Source organism: Microcaecilia unicolor, chromosome 10 (assembly GCF_901765095.1).
Source record: "Microcaecilia unicolor chromosome 10, aMicUni1.1, whole genome shotgun sequence".
In the NCBI taxonomy this organism is placed as follows: domain Eukaryota; kingdom Metazoa; phylum Chordata; class Amphibia; order Gymnophiona; family Siphonopidae; genus Microcaecilia; species Microcaecilia unicolor.
Genome location: NC_044040.1, coordinates 161,285,433 through 161,300,893, shown reverse-complemented (window position 1 = coordinate 161,300,893; position 15,461 = coordinate 161,285,433).

Here is a 15,461-nt window from a genome sequence, read left to right as displayed (position 1 = left end):
AAATTATAATTGAGTTCAATAAAATATTCAGGAAATGTCTCCATTTCATTTTCTCTTCAAATTACTGGATGTTCTAATTCAAAAGCTAATTGAAAGTAAAAGGGTAGACAGTGGTAAACTATTATCTTTGGTATAAAGCATTAAGGGTCCCTTTTACTAAAGGGTTGCCACACGGCAACCCAGAACTACTGCTGGCCCAACACAGGTGCTGGCAGTAGTTCCGTCCCCAGCATGCGCCATTTCTGGCGCTAGCGGAAATATTGAAAAAATATTTCCACAGGGGGTTATCCAGTGGTAATTAGGCAATGTTGCGTACTGCCTGGTTACCACTGGGTTAGCATGAGAGCCCTTACTGCCACCTCAATGGGTGGCGGTAAATCCTCCCCCCCCCCCCGAAATGGCTGCGCGACAAGTACGAACTTACCGCATGGCCATTTCATTTTTGGTTATTTTCACCCACTACAGTAAACATCACCTAAAAATCATTGCTAAAAAAAAAAAGCTTTAGTTATTCTATAAACCATGCCTAAAGTTCAGTGCGGTTTATAGAATAACACCTAAGTGTTATGGTTGCGTGTAAATTTAGGTGTAACCATTTGCAGCAACGAAAACATGGGGGTAGATTAGTTAATGGTGCCTAAAAATCGGCACTGAAAACCCCCCACTTAAGTGTTATTCAATAAGCTATGCCTAAAGTTCAGCACAGTTTATAGAATAACGCCAGCTGAATATAGCGTAACAATGAAAACATGGTGCAAATGTCTATGCCCAAATTTACATGTGGAGCACCATTATTCTGTAATTACATATGTAATTCAAAGCCATGCCCTCATTCCACCCCAAAGCACCCATGACCCCTTTTTAGGGCCTTGCGTAAAGTTTAGGCATAGATCCTGCACCTACGTTCACGTACATAACACCCAATTAAATTAGTGTCAATAATTGCTTATTAAAAAGCTAGTTATTGGCACTATTTGGCTCATTATCCTATTAAATTGTGCGCACATATCAGGACCGCATCTAAATTTGAATGCACAATTTTTGGCGACCTTTACAGAATCAGGGGGATGATGGGATGCTATTCTGTGGCTATAATATCAATATTGATGCACAGATGTATGTACATGCAGTCTGGAGAGTGCTGATACCCATTTCTCAATAGTCCAGCACTTTACTCTTTAACACCCCACCCATCAATTCTAGGTTTGTTTGTTTTTTTTTTAAACCATGCTCTTCATGGAAGGCAGAAAAAGTGGTTATGGGTTCTTATGCTGGCAGCAGTAAACAGAAGAAACTGACATGAAATCTTCAGTAACAGTAATGCAGTAGAACAAGCTAAGCTTTATGCCTTCTCAGACCTTGTGTTGGAGCCCTGGCATTGTGCTCAGTGTTCTTGTCTTCTGTGCATTTCTTCGCATCTGCACAGAATAGCTAATAGCTTCATTAGAATGGATTTAAATGTACTGTGAGCTGAAATCTGTTGGAGGCTTTGTGCACAGTTAGCTCTTATGCAAACTCCTTTCTATATAGGGCATAGAGAAAATCGTGCACAAAAGCCAAACTAAACCTATGCACAAAGCTTGGCACAGGTTACTGCATTGGCCTGCAAACAAGGTAGGACTCTAGGGATTGAGTAAGTGAAAAGGAAATGCGAAGAATGCAAGGAGGAGACTTATTATAAAGCTTACAGTGTGTTTTTAATCAATGTGGCAAAGATTTGTGGCCAGAGGTGCATTGGGAGAAGCTGTTTGGATCAGTTTGCTAAATTCTGAATAATTTCTGGCTGTTCTGGATGCTTAACTTCTTTTTCTGTCTCTTAAGTCCTGGCTTTTTAAAGTTTATCTAACAATCTTTGTTTTGTTTACTACAAAAAAATAGCCTTATCTGTCTTTCATTAATTGTGGTCTGTTGAAAACTGCTTTCAGTCCAATCTTTACCAGTTGCTCTTTTCAACGTTGCCTAACAGTGTGTAGAGATTTGTCTTCTGTTGCCTTACAGAAAGTAGCTAGCTTTTCTACCTGAAAATAGTCAGCTAGAAGACAAAAGACTCCTATATATCAGGTCTTGCTGCTAAAGGACTCTCATCCTCAGAGACATTAACTTGAGAACACACACAGTCTATGCATCTCAACAAGTGAAAAGCATTCCAGTTCCTCAGCATGCAAGAATACAAACCAAATACTGAGTATGCACAGAGAAGAGAAACAAGGATTCTCAAGTTGATGTAGAACAAATGACCTGGCCAAAAAAAAGCATACTTGTAACATAGACAGCTTACCAGAAGCTGAAGGAGGAGCCAAAGTTTTGGTATGGACTGTACCTTTTTCTGAAGTACTACCTGCCTATGTAAAGGGAGAAGACAGACTACATAATACAGAGAACTTCAATAGGTGGGCTAGTAAATAGGTGGCAGTAAGGGCTCCCTCATTAATGGCCACACGCTAATTGGGAAATTATTGTGTGGCCATTAATTGAAAACATGGAAAATGCGGCCATTTTGCAGCTGCATTAAAAGTGGCCTCAGTGCATGGGAAAGTCCCACGCTACTGATGCCAAAGGCCACATTTTAGCACAGCTTAGTAAAAGGACACCTTAATCTGATCTAATTGTTTACTTGGGGTTTAGATCTTATAAAAAACCAGCTCACCCATCCCTTGGATATGTTATAATTAAGGTACGTCAACAGTACTATTCGGTGAGCTTACTACGGTGTGCTTTCTTCAGGCAACCCTGGTTCCAGTCTACCAAGAATTTTTTTATTCTGGCTCGCCTACTTTCTAGAGCAATACAGACAGTTTTGCATAGCCCAGACATGAGTGCTTTTGCATCACTTCTGCACATCTAAAAATCCCTCTATTTCTGTCAAACCATCTGGTCTGATTTATAGTTCTGGCTCTGGTCCAGACCTTGGTCCTTTCCACCACTACTTCTCCTACCACCACCATGCAGACTCACCATGAGGAGTGGTTACTGCCTGAGCTGGTGCATCATTGGAAGGTACAGTGACAGTGAGGGCCCCACTCTATCCCTTCTCGTTTTAAGATCCTTTCACCTGAGCCATCACTGTATGGAGGGTACTGTAGGTTTCTCAGTCAAATGAATTATCTAAGTCCAATGTGATTTGCTAAACGTTTGTCCTCTGGCCCATCACAAAGACCCAGAACTCCCTATACTCAGGACTTTTATTGACTTTCAGGCCCAATCTCCATGGGCTTGTTCTTCCATAATTTCACCCTGGGGCTGTCAGTAATATTTCCCCAAACTCCATGACTGTTCTGAAAATCATAGGCATTTTCAGGGGGGTCACACCTGTAACAGAGTTCTCCTTGGACAGTGGGTTAAGCCAGCTACATAGGCGATGTCATTACATGACAGTGCTAGCTTGGACCTGGGCCTTCCTTTGAGAGCACCTGTCTCGAAGGAAGACCCAGGTCCAAGCTAGCACTGTCATGTAATGACATCACCTATGTAGCTGGCTTAACCATCCTTCAGACTTCTCTAGGTTTCCTATCTTTGGGGAACCTTCTCTCCCCTTTCCAGGTTTAACCTCTGGGCAATATATCTTCCATTCTCCAGGCTTAACCTCTGGGCAGTATTTTTCGTCTCTGCAGATTACAAGCCTTTGGCAATTCCTTCCTCCTTTTCACCTTCCTACCTTTAACCTCTATGAGATGAACCGTTTCAGCATACAGCCTTGCCAGTTACCTTCTGCTCTGAAAAGGCTATAATCTGTCTTCCTGTCTGACTCACAACTGTATTAGAACAAGGAAGGGGGGGAAGGGCAGGAATTTTGCCTAGGAGATTGCGAAGGGCACTGAAATTCCAAGCCTGATCCCGTCTGCCTTCCATTTGTCTCCCTGTTTCTATTTCTCTTTCTTTCTCTAGAAAAAGAAACACCACTCCTTTTAAATTGCTTCTTGCACCAGAATTGAACCTGCTAATTACTTCTCCCGGAGCCTGCTGAGTCATCAACCTCCCATGGTCTTTCTGGCATTTTTCTCTTGCCTTCAGGCAGCAATGCCTCCTGGAATTTGTAGTACAAACTACATAAATAAGTTTCTACCTTAAGGACTAAATCCTATAAATGGCGCTGAAAAAAAATAGAGTTTAACTGAGCTTAAGTTTAGGTGCCATTTATAGAATTGCTTTTAGTGCCGAGAACCACGACTACATTTAGATGCAACTATTTACACCAACAAACCCTTGGTGTAAATCCCCACGCCTAAATTAGGCATGGATCTCTTTTATTCTATAACAATGTGCATAAATTAAAGAACACCCTCAATCCATCCATAACCCTCCCATGGCTATACCCCTTTTTTGGACCCATGCGTAAAATTTAAGTGCGGATACTGTGCCCAAATTTATATGCATACATTTTAATTAAATCCAATTAACACCAATAACTGCTTGTTAAAATCACAATTGGCACAAATTGGCTCGTTATTCAATTAAATTGTGCAGGCAAATTAGGTGTGCCCCCAAATTTGTATGCACAATTTTTAGCAACTTTTATAGAATTTTGGGATAAAGGTATTGACAGTGCCATAGCGAGGGCGGCTGACACCTGGGGCGGGTCGCCGCTGCGCACCCCCCCAGGTGCAGCATGGCGCACCCCCCCTTGGTGTGCGCACACCCCCCAGAGCGCAGTCCTACCACTAGCAGAGGCGGGTGGGAGGGCCAGTCCGCCCCGAGTGCACGTCGCCGGGAGCTGCATCGGCTCCGCCGGCTCCCCGCTCCCTCTGCCCCGGAACAGGAAGTAACCTGTTCCGAGGCAGAGGGAGCAGGGACCCAGCGGAGCCGACACCCCCCCAGCAGCGTGCACCCGGGGCGAACCGCCCCCCTTCCTATACCACTGGGTATTGATAAGCAAAGTGGGTAATACCTCCTTGTACTTTTCTTTCTTTTTATGACAAGTAGCGTCTTCTTGTTCATCACAGCTAGTACAAGCCCATCAGCGGCAACTGCCACCCTTGCTAGACTGGTACTGTAACTAAAGCATAAGAAAGTTTTCCAAGGCTTTAATCAAACAGGAAGGTGGGAGAGATTGTGTGGCTGTTTTATCCTGCTGTCCACGGAAAACCTCCATTACAGGTAAGCAACTTCACTTTCTCCATGAACAGCAGGATAAAAGCAGCCACACATAGGTGACCCTGAGCCAAGGTGCAAGGGCTTGAAGATTAAGTATAGAGCATTCCCTTGCAGTAGAAAGGTACCTGTGTGTCAGTAGTGCCTTGCAGGCCAAAATTTGTCCACTCCTAAATCTTCAACAGCATCAACTGATTTCACTATTAGCAACTACATTGCTTACTCTTTATGGGAAATTGAAAAACAGATTACCTTTCTGTTAAAACATTTGCATATTCATTTAACTGTCATTAATGTATTTTCCAGTGTTATTTAATGGTGAATCAGAAAGGAAAAAAAATAAAGTAAAATTGAAAACCAGATTACATTTCTGTTAAAACATTTGCATATTCATTTAACCGTCATTAATGTAGTTTCCAGTATTATTTAATGATGAATCAGAAAGGAAAAAATAAGGTAAAATGCTGAAGACAAGCTGTCAAAATTGGTGAATCGTGAATATTGATCCAAGACTATTTTCAAAAGATATCATTGGCTCCCTGTGCTAAATCTAAAGTAGCATAAGGGAACCGTAGAAAAGTGGTACTTATCATAAACTAATCAAAGTTGTTTATTTAAATCATAACTAATGAGGCCCTTTAGTGGTCTATTAAGCATTCTTACATAAACTGGGACTCAACCAAAATGATCCATATATATGCTAGGGACAGGCTGGTAACAGCAGCTGGCAATTTAGCAGTCAGGTTTTACACCTCATTAAAGTGTTGCAAACATAGCTCAGATAGACACAGCTGCCTGCACTGATTTCTCAGGTGCATTTGCACTCAGGACAAAAAGGCACGGCCATCATTGCTAAAGTTCTGAATGTAAGGCACAGCAAAACCTAATTAGTGAACTTTGCCTTCTTAGTAAGATAAAACTCCTAATTCAGCAACCATTTCCCTAGGGCTATAGTTCCTTCTAATGCATTTCAGTGGAAATAAAACTCTGTTACATGAGCCATTACTGAACAATATATGACCTTCTCTTGCAAAAATCACCTTCATACCTTCAACTTCTACTCTGCCCATATTTACATATTTATTTATTTGTTACATTTGTATCCCACATTTTCCCACCCATTTGCAGGCTCAATGTGCCTTACATAATATCGTAGAGGCAATCGCCATTTCTGGTAGTGAAACAAATACAGAGAGTTGTAGTAGACGAATAAGGTTCATGTGTTATAGGCACACCGGGGAATCACAGAGGGGAAGAATTGCGTAGAGAATTGCGTAGAGTCTATTAGGAGCTTTGGTTTCATTGTGTTGAGAGGTTTAGGCACTTAGGTTGGGTCGGATGGGTATGCCTTTTTGAACAGGTTGGTTTTTAGTCAGTGGTGTGCTGGTAAATTTTTAACAACAGGCTCTCTCCCCCATCCACCTCTGCGCCCCCCATCCACCTCTGTGCCGCCCCCCCCCCCCCCCCCACACACACACACAAATTGCAGAGCTGGCTATTCCCAGGGAGAGAGTTAGCTGGTAAAGTTTTAACAACATGTAATTTTTTATACATTATTGGTGCAAAGGATATGCACATGGTTTTGCTTTTTAAACCCACGGTAAATCCTAAGGGTGGTTGAACAATAAACTGTGTTGTTTCTGACTTTACTTGAGTGCTTTGGGTCCTCCTACTGATCTGTACATGTGCTGTCTGGAATTTTGGAAGAAAGAAATAAGGAAATAAAAATTAAATTTTGGACGTACTCTGTAGAAGTTGTTTTCTTTTGCAATGTGATGTGATGGATGCCTGTTCTGGTGTATGAATGTGATAATCTTTGAATAACTACCTATACTAAATGGCTATTTTGAACATATGGTATCATTAAAGGACAAACTTTTAAATGCTCAGTTGGATATATATCATATATATGCTAATCTCAAATGTTTCAGACATATCATCTATTTGTTCCCATGATATAACTGAACTCTATTATTCTGTCTCAGTGTATTTTGAAATATGTAAGCCAACTTTGCTTGGAATGTGTGATAAATGTTTTTTAAAAAATCCGTTATCCTCCATCTTTTAAGACACTGCCTACCTGCTGGATAGTGATGGTGGCACAAGGAAAGCAAGTTTGGTCCAGTGAAGACTAACTCAAAATAACCTGGCTGTTCCTTAACTGGGCCGTAGTATTACCATATTGAAAATGTGACCATACCAAGACACAAAACAACCTCTTAGGGTAGACAGTGTTCACAATGAGCTCCTTTTATTACCGACCAGACAGAGAAGAGTTTTCAGTTTTGGCACAGTATATGTTATCACAAGAACAAAATATAAGAAAACCAATATGGGCTGCATTAGGGGCTTATATAGCCCATTTATGTAAAAACAAAATAAATCTGCATGAAATAAAATAATCCATTTATGTATCTAAAAGGTAAACTTCTACAAAACAGATGAAGATCTGATTCCATGTGTGTCCCACGGACCATGGACTGACCACTAAAAACTCAACCTATCCCTAAACTGGTGGAAGAAGAGCTCACACCAACTTCAAGAACAAACAACTTACAGCACAAGAAGTCAAATAGACCTGAAAACATTCTGGCAAAAAATATACAATAGCGAACAGACGACACAAACGAACTCCATACACTACCTCTCCATTTGGGACAAAAGATGCAGAAACATTCTAGATGAAATAGCACCAATACAAAGAAGAGCATCACGAAGACATACCTTGATACCATGGTTCAATGATGAACTGAAAAAACTAAAAACACAATCCATGAAACTTGAAAGAGCATGGAAAAAAAAATAAAAGATGAACACACACTCAACGCTTGGAAACAACTACAAAGAAAATACAAATATGCAATAAGACAAGCCAAAAGGTCATACTACAGAACCAAAATAGGACCAGACTACAAAGACACGAAGAAACTATACCAACTCGTAAACAAATTACTAGATACCACCCCGGTCACCATGAAGAACACAGACATCCCATCCGCAGACAAACTTGCCAAATATTTCAATGAAAAAAATTGTAAACCTACGTAACACACTTCCTCTTGACAATAGTGATATCGAAAATTTCATCCACGGTCTGGACCCAAACCCAGGAGAATACCCAGCGGACCGAACCTGGTCAAGCTTCGCACTCCTCACCACCGAAAGAGTCACCCAGGTGATTCATAAGTTGGCCATCACTCACTGCAAATTGGATACGTGCCCCAGCTACCTAATACAATCCGCCCCCGACTGCTTCATAGCAGACCTTGCATCCCACCTAAACTACTTACTCCAACATGGTCTCTTCCCAAAGGAAAATGGCAACATCCTACTCACCCCAATTCCTAAAGACACCAAGAAAAAGACAAGTGAACTCATCAACTACCGCCCAGTAGCATCTATCCCACTAGCAGTCAAACTGATGGAAAGCATGGTAACCAAACAACTTGGTGATTACATAAATACATTCTCAATCCTACATGAATCACAATCAGGATTTTGCCCCCTCCATAGCACTGAGACAGTACTCATTACACTCCTGGCCAAATTAAAACAGGAAATAGCAACAGGTAAAAGCATACTCCTCCTTCAATTTGACATGTCCAGTGCATTCGACATGGTAAACCATAACATACTACTAAGACTCCTTGACTACTTCGGTATTGGTGGAAACATACTTAGTTGGATCAATGGTTTCCTAACCACCAGAACATACCAAGTGAAATCAAACTCAAACATTTCTTCACCGTGGAAATCCGACTGTGGAGTACCTCAAGGATCACCACTATCACTGACCCTCTTCAACCTAATGATGACAGCACTAGCCAAGTCCTTATCCAATAATGTCCTCAAGCCATTCATCTATGCAGATGACACCATAATATATATACCATACAAAAATGACCTGAGAGAAATCACCACCGAAATCGAATTTAGTCTAAACATCATGGACTCATGGGCAAACGCATCTTAACTAAAACTCAACACAGATAAAACACACTGCCTCATCCTCTCATCCCAATACAACACGTGCAAATCCACAACTATTAACACTCCAGACCACACCTTCCCTATTGCAGACAGCCTGAAAATCCTCAGCGTCACTATCGACTGAAACCTTACACTTGAGAGCCAAGTTAAATCTACAACTAAGAAAATGTTCCACGCAATGTGGAAACTCAAACGCGTGAAAACTTTCTTCCCGAGGGAAACATTTCGCAGCATGATACAATCAATGGTACTAAGCCATGCAGATTACTGTAATGGAATCTACGCTGGATGAAAAGAAGAACTCATAAAGAAACTTCAGACCACTCAAAATACAGCAGCCAGGCTTATATTTGGCAAAGCACGATTCGAAAGCGCTAAACCACTCAGAGAAAAACTACACTGGCTACCAATCAAAGAACGTATCGCTTTCAAAATCTGCACCTTGGTCCACAAAATCATCTGCGGTGCAGCCCCGGGAAACATGACAGACCTCATAGACCTACCAATAAGAAACACAATCAGATCAACACGAACACATCTAAACCTCCACTACTCAAGCTGCAAAGGACTCATATACAAATCAACCTACACATCCAACTTCTCCTACATAAGCACACAAATGTGGAGCGCATTACCAAAAGACGTGAAAACCATGTACGACCACCTGAACTTCCAGAAAGCACTAAAAACAGTGGTGTGCTGGAGCCGGCTGTAGAGCCGGTTGTTAATTTTTGAGCAGTTTTGCGAGCCGGTTGTTCAGCTGTCTCTGTCAGCAGGGATGGGAAAGTTTTTTTTTCCCTACGTGAGAGGCCTCGTTGTGCTGCATTGGGGCTGGTTCCAGTGGGGGCGGACCGCCCCGGGTGAAAGCGCAAACGATATGGGGGGGGGGGGGGGTCCTAACTTCTGCTCTGTCCATGCTGCCCTACCTACTTCCGCTCACTTGTCTCCTCCCAGCGACTCACTTTGTCTCCTCCCAGTGGTTCCTCGCACTCTCTCCACCTCTGCCAGGGCCGCTTCCTCCCTCTGCAGCTCCTTTCGGCTTCTCCCCGCCTCTCTGGTCTTTGAGTCCCGTCCATGACGCCAGCTGCCTCCCCCTGCGGCACCCTGCGCGCCAGTGAGTGCGCCCTTCTCTGTTCTCTTGCTTCTGTAACGCCTCCATCCTGAGTCCTGCAGGTGTTTAGCGCCTTCTGCTTCCTGCACTGCTAGTGCACTCCGTCTCCGTGTCTCCGTCTCCTCACACCCCTGCCGCTGCTGGCCACCAGTCTTCTATCGTCCTCCAGTCCTCCTCGTCGCAGAAGAATCTTGGAGCTTCACTGTGAATCACTTCCATTCCAGCCAGGTAGGCCCCGCAGCGATCTAATATTTATTTATTTAATTAATTAACTTTTAAAAACATTTTTCATTGTATTTTCTGCTGCTGCTAGTGCTACTTTGACAAGAGCAGCAAGCTGCAGCTAGTGGGCCGGGGGGGGGGGGGGGGGGGGATCATAAAGTTTGAAAAGGAAGGGGGGCCGGGGGGGGGGGCAAGATAGAGCACTACTCTAGATGAGAGAAAGAGGACAATGGCAATGGGCATGAATGGCCAAATTTCAGTGAGGATATCCTGTTTCCTGCTGGGTTCGTCTTAACTGTTGCTGTAATTATAAAGTTGATGGAATATTGAAATTAAATGGAAGTAGAATTAAACTCTCCTTTCATTCCCCCTTTGCTGTATCTTCCTGTTTACACGCGGGCGGGATGCTGCAGAGGGAAGGATCGGTTCCGTCCAGACAACTTGTTTCTGTTACCGCTGCCAGCACCACCAGCAAAAAAAAAAAAAAAAAATCAGGTTTTTGTGGACGGGGGAGGGGGGCATTTCATTCATGGGGAGGGAAGGGATCGGTGCTTGATCTGCCATGGGAGAGGAAAAAGAGAGGGAAAAACAGGTCTCTAATCAGCAGCGCGGGGCCCCTGGGAGCCCGAGGCCCTGTGCAGCCGCACAGGTTGCTCCTGCCTAAGACTGGCCCTGTTTAGAAGCTTTAAAGTCATCAGACACAATCACCCTCCAAGTCCCGCTCTTCCTTCGTACACTGAAGCACTTCACTCCCTAAGCAGAACATATAAAGTGTAATTTACTCACAGCAGTATATGTCCACTGTGGTGGTCTCATGTGTCTGACATAGATTCTCTTTCTAATGAATTCCCAGATATAGTGATGGGTATAAGTGGAAAATTATGCAAATTAAGGGAGGCTACTGTTAACAGGCTACCGTCAAATCAGGTTATTTTAGCCTAGGGTCCCATGTTATACAATGAGACCCTATGGCACTCATTTTCAAAAGAGAAAAACATCTCAAAAGCAGCCCGCACTACCTTGGTAGTAGTGTTGATTTGGTATGCACTACCCACGCATTAGCCATACAGCATCTTAGTAAAAGGGCCCCATGATGCATCAGGATAGGATGGTCAGAAATCCAGGACTGTCCCAAAATTTCCAGCCTGGAACTGGGTAACTTGGCCTCTCCAGCCCCCGACTACCAAAAAAATATTTCTAAAAGCAGTTTTGGAGCCCAATCACCATAACCCCATAACGACCCATAAAACATTAATGGAGTAATTTACCAAGTGGCGTTAGGGCTTTAAGTCATGTTATTTGGCTCTTAATGCAACTTGTGCTGCTTGACTAAAAATACTATGGCATCGCCACGGGGTACACAGTAATAAAGATGCAATATATGACTCCTAGTGGTAGTCACGCCATTTGGAAGCTGGAGCAACACGGGGCAAGAGCATTTGGCCATTGCTCCTGCCAAAGGCCTCTGGATCCCCTGATCCCCCACCCGGACCTCCAGACAACCCTCTGAATCCATTGACTACCAATGAATTTGAAAGGTAGCCCCTGTGGGGGGTGGGTAGGCCACATGCAGGGGAGGTTGGGCTAAAGTCAGCGAGGTTACTGGGACCCTGGGGAAACCAGCTTTGCAGGCTCAGGAGTATCAGGCCATGACTTTTACTGCACCTTGATTAATCCCTTCCTCCTAAATTTTCACTCTGGGAGCCCAGGTGACGTCTTACCTGGCTCCCTACATGCTTGCCGAGCTGCCAACACCACTGACATTTAAACATTCATAATGCACAAATGTCTAAATCCCAATTTTACTAAGCCAGGATATAGACATCTAAAGTTGAAGAATGTCCCTATGGCAAGTGGGTGTGGTTATGGGTGCAACCAGGGTGTGCTCAAAATATAGATGTCTATTCCTCATTTCAGAAGGGGAATGAAAGTCTATGTCCATTACAATGGATGTTGGCATTTAGGCCTGCAACCCAGAAGGTCTAGGTGTCAGAAAAGTGCTTCTATTAAGCAATGCTCCACTGGGTAGAGAGTAAAGGAGGTCAATGATTGATGTGCCCCCTGAAAGTGAAACTGCCGAGGGATACCAACCAGGCTCTGTGACAGCTTCAGGAAAAATGAACATTCATGTTTCTAAACTGCCTCACATAGACATTTATGTTCCTATACACGAACATTTACCTTGCCATTTCATAACATGGACGTTCATGTGCTCCCACGTAGATGTCAATGCAACTGTTTTGCCTTGTTGATATCTTAGATGTCTATTTTTCTAAAATTGATGTCCATGCCACATGTAACCAGTTCATGAATGTCCATTTCTCCAAGTATTTTTGAACAGGATCTACAGTGGTAGATCTTGTTCTAGCAGAACTTCAGATGTCCTGACCTGGACATCTAATATCTGATTTGAGCATCCTTTCTAGCATGCCACTCCATGTTATAGAACTAACCCTTGTACATCCTGCTTTCTCCCTTGATGTAGGCCTGTTCTGGAATCACCCTTAGTACTGTGTGAGTAAACAGATGCAAGTTGTAAACTTTTATTTTCATTAAGGGCCAGATTCTATATATATGGAATCTAGGCTTATGCTATAAACTCTACTTAGATTTAGGAACAGAATATAAGTAGAGAGGTGTGGTAGCCGTGTTAGTCCACTCTTAAAGGTTATCAATAGAAATCAAACAAAATAAAACATGGAAAAGAAAATAAGATGATACCTTTTTTATTGGACATAACTTAATACATTTCTTGATTAGCTTTCGAAGGTTGCCCTTCTAACAGGATGGGTCTTGGTAGGTGAGAGGAGGGTAATAAACAGAGAAATAAACAGAGAAATACAGATTTATGGTTTATAATGGGTTAGAAATCCCAGATCCTTATTAAGTCCTGTTTGTTGGGTGTCAAAATATTCAATCATTCTTATTTCAAAGGTCTTACGTTCCTGTATTGTTTTAAAATTACCTTTCAGTATTCTTACTGTGAAATCACTGGTGCCGTGTTCTGGTCTTGTGAAGTGTTGGCCCACAGGGGTGGGGGCTTGACTGGCACCAGCTATTTTCATGTGATGTCTGTGCAGATTGAATCTTGTCTTAAGCATCTGGCCTGTTTCTCCAATATAGCATTCTTCGTTACATTTTTTACACTGAATGATATAAATACACAGAATATAAAATACACCTAGTGGCCATGACAGTTACTAACTCTAGGCATGTTCATTTAAGCCAAGTAAAACTTGGTGTAAATACCGGCATCTAACTTATGCATGGAACAGGTGTATTCTATATCCCTGCGCATAGTTTTTCAGAATGCCCACGGCCCAACTATACCATGCCCATGGCCATACCTACTTTTTGGCAGCATGCATTAGAATTTACAGGCACCATGTTATAGAACATGCTTAGCAAGTTGTGCAGAGAAATTCTAATTATTGCCAATTAGTGCTGATAATAGCTTGTTAACGTCCAATTATCAGCACTAATTAATTTGTTAACCAATTAAGTTATACACATTGTTATGGAATACATTTCAATTTCTGCACAGAAATCTCAGCGCGTTATATAGAATCTTGGGAAAAGGGAGGATTATTTATAGACAGAGGATTTATGTGGATAAAATACTTTCCACCTAGGGAAATCTCTCTGAAGATTGCTCTCTCTCTCTCTTTGTATCCAGTATGTCTAAATTCCGTCACAGTTGCATAAACAATTATAACTCTATTCTGTCACAGTGCTGGCCTTCATCACCTCTTTGGTAAATTATATCAGGCTTTGTCATCCAGCAACTAAACTCTATCCCATGTCTTCCCTGCAAGTGTATAGTAATTCAAGCAACCATTAAAAAGTAACATCTGTCTACCCTGTGCTCATTGATTTTAGATCTATAACCATAGTTGCCCCAGGCCTTCTTTAACATTGCTGTTTCACTTTTTTGTCTTAAAGAAAAAAACTAGAAATAATATTGGTTTTCAATGTTTGTGAGTTAATTGGAGGGGGGAGAGGAGAGTTATAGGTTGGGAACTGGAAGATGAGAAAAGATTGAAGGAAGTGAAAGAATATTTTACTTGAGTGGTGTGAGGAAAGGAATAGAGGAGGAAAGAAATAGGGCAACATGGGGCTGGAGTAAGGAGTCTACCTTTTCTAGAGAAGAAATGCACTTACTACAAAAAAGCTACAAACAACGCACACATACACACAGAAAATAAAACAAAACATTCTTTTGGGAAGGGTGGTGAGTATTTTGTCCCTAGCAAGTAAACCCTGGAGTTTTTCAGGGATAAAATTATGCCCATTATTTTAGTAACATTTATAAACAGCGGCATTTATAAATATATATTGCATACATATGTAAATATCAATTTTAGGGGACCTTTTACTAAGCTGTATTAGGTGCTAGAGGGCACTGCAGTGGTCCCAGGTACACATCTCACTGTTACCCCATTACATTGTATGGTGAGCACTCCAAAACCCCACCAAAAACCTACTGTACCCAACTGTACACCACTACAATAGCCCTTATGCCTGCAGATGTCACCTATATGTAGGTACAGTAGGATTTTAGTGGGTTTTGGTGGGCTCACACTTTCCAACACAAGTATACCAGTTAGAGGGGGATATAGGCTTGTGTCCCCTTTTCTTCAGTGCACTGCACCAAGTATTAGGCTACTCCTGTGACTTGTTTACTGCTCTAATAGGAACGGCCATAATCTCTGAAGCTGTCATAGAGCCTGGTATGTCCTGTCATTGTCACATCTTAGGAGGCTGGGGATCAGTGATCACTGTGGGAGAAATGGGGTTATGCCTTAATCCATCATTTAGGGCACCTTTTGGTCACTTAATCGTGATTGAAAGAAGACTAGTCAAAAATGTCTTAATTTTGGCCCCAGACATTTTCATTTTGTTCCATTATTGCAGAAAAATGTCTATATTTTGATACCACTCATGTCCCGCCCAAAACACACACCCTTATAATTTGGATGAACTGTCAAGCAAAATGTCTAAGGGCTAGGTTTACTAAGCGGTGCTTTGGGTGCATTAACTTTTTTAACGT